This window comes from Sciurus vulgaris (genome assembly GCF_902686455.1).
Source record: "Sciurus vulgaris genome assembly, chromosome: X".
In the NCBI taxonomy this organism is placed as follows: domain Eukaryota; kingdom Metazoa; phylum Chordata; class Mammalia; order Rodentia; family Sciuridae; genus Sciurus; species Sciurus vulgaris.
The window spans coordinates 96,820,737-96,823,128 of NC_136471.1; the positions used below are offsets into that span (position 1 = coordinate 96,820,737).

Genomic DNA, 2,392 nt, shown 5'->3' on the forward strand with positions numbered 1-2,392 from the left:
ATTGTCACAAATGGCAGGGTTTTCTTTTTAAGACTGAATAATATTCTGTTGTGTATATATGACATATTTTCTTCATCATTTATTTATTTTTCCTCTTTTAAAGAATTTATTTGACACCTATTATATCACATAGCATATTTTAAACACTGACATAAAACTCCCTAATAAGATAAAGCAAGACAGAAAGTTTATCTTATTAGAAACAAGATACACCATCACTTATTATCTTCAAACATTGCACTTTAACTTCCATAATTTGACAAAACATTCATGAAATAATCTGCAGACTAGTTTTAACAGACAAATAATACCTGTAAGCGGACATGGCTGTCCTAAATTGTTTATTAGGTATGAATTTTACAAACATCACACTTATATTAGCGGTAATGGTGTAGCTGGAGAGTATTGCACCTTCTCCAAGTTGCACAGGGAGAACCACCAATAGTGTGTTAGAACTTGTGGCCCTTTCCAAGACCATGATTCTCATGGTCTGCAGATGTTAGGCTGCGCAGCTCCCTGTGCTTGTGGACTGGTTTGGTGATCCCTTGGGTGTCAGGATTCTTCTGATAGTTTTATGGAATGGATCAATGAGGATAACCTCAAAGAATTTGTACGTGAATCTTCGCCAACCCAGTAAGAATTCAGGACTCTCAGAGCCCCACAGTGCATCCAGCTCGCTCCTCAGCAACAGACTGAAGGCTTCGCGCAAACTTTAACACCATGATGGACAGGCTTACCATACGTCGCACCCTTAGGAACTGGGCATTTGCGGCGCACACGAATCCTGTATATGACATAACCTTGCTTGGCCTTGTGTCCCAGTCTGCGCGCTTTATCTGGCCGGGTGGGGCGAGGGGCCCTGTGGAGCGCAGAGCGCTGGCGGTACTGCCAGCAGAGGACTCTCAGAAGAAAGCGCATCACATCCAACTGCTCTTCCTCCACAGCTCCTGGATGTACTTGTACGCACCCATCTTGGCTCACCCAGCCTACCTCATGGCTGGCGCCAGACGGAAAGGAGGGAGCCCATCATTTATTTTTGTGGTGCTGGGAATTGAACCCAGGGTCTTGTGCATGCTAGGCAAGCACTTTACCACTGAGTCATATCCCCAACCCTCTTTATTCTTTCATTTGTTGATAGGCTGATCCATATCTTGGCTCTTGTGATTAATGCTGTGATGAACATAGGAGTGCTGATATCTCTTTGACCTACTGATTTCAAATCCCTTGGATAAAAACTCAGTAGTTGCATTGCTGGATTATATGGTATTTATATTTTTAAGTATTTGACAAATCTCCATGCTATTTTTTTCATAATGGTTGTTCTAGTGTATATTCCTACCAACAGTGTCCACATCCTTGCCAGCACTTGTTATCATTTGTCTCTTTGATAATAGACATTTTGATTGATGTGACATGAATATCTCATTGTGGTTTTCATTTACATTTGTCTAATGATTACACATTTTTCATATATGTATTTGCCATTTATGTCTCCCTTTGAGAAATATCAATTTGGGTCCTTTGTCCATTTTTTAATCAGGTTATTTGCCTTCTTGTTATCAAGTTGTTTGAGTTCCTTATATATTAGTCCCTCATCAGATGTATGGTTTATGATTTTTTCTCCCAACCTATGGGTTTTCTCTTTATTATTCATTCGGCTGTACAGAAGTTTTTTAGTTTGGTGCAATCTTAATTATCTATTTTTGCTTTGGGGCTCAAATCCAAAAAAATCATTGCCCAGACCAATATGGTATAGTTTTCCCCTAGTAATTTAATAGTAATTTTAAGTTCTTAAGATTTTTAACCATTTTGAGTTTATTTTTACTTATGATGTGAGACAAGGGTCCAAAATAATTATTCTGCACGTGGATATCCAGTTTTCAAAATACCAGTCATTGAAAAGAGTGTTCCCATTGCTTATTCTTGTATTTAAAAAATCAATTGACCATTTAAGTGTATGGGTTAATTTCTGGACTCTGGCCAGCGTCTCTTTTTATGCCAGTATCATGCTGTTTTGACTACTCTATTTTTGTAATATTGTTTTAGTCAGGTAGTATGATGCCTCCAGCTTTGTTCTTTTTGATCAAGATTGCTTTAACTAAGGTCTTTTGTGGTTCCATATAAACTTCAAGAATTTTTTCAATTTCTGTGAAAAACAGCATTGGATTTTAATAGCGATTACACTGAATCTGCAAATCACTTTGGGTAATATGAACATTTTCATTATATTAATTCTTCCAATTAAATGAACACAGAATATCTTTCCATTTATTATATCTTCTTCCATTTCTTTATCAATATTTTATACTTTGTGTGTGTGTATGTATATGTTACTGGAAATCAAACCCAGGGCCTCACATATGCTAGGTAAGCACTCTGTCAATGAGCTACA

General features: G+C 37.5%; 1 pseudogene across 1 annotated transcript; it reads right to left on the bottom strand.

Moving 5' to 3' along the window:
* Positions 1-277: 277 nt before the first annotated feature.
* LOC306651362 (large ribosomal subunit protein eL15-like) lies at positions 278-971 on the bottom strand (annotated as a pseudogene). The gene has a single exon. The product of its transcript is annotated as a large ribosomal subunit protein eL15-like (transcript).
* Positions 972-2,392: the final 1,421 nt, after the last annotated feature.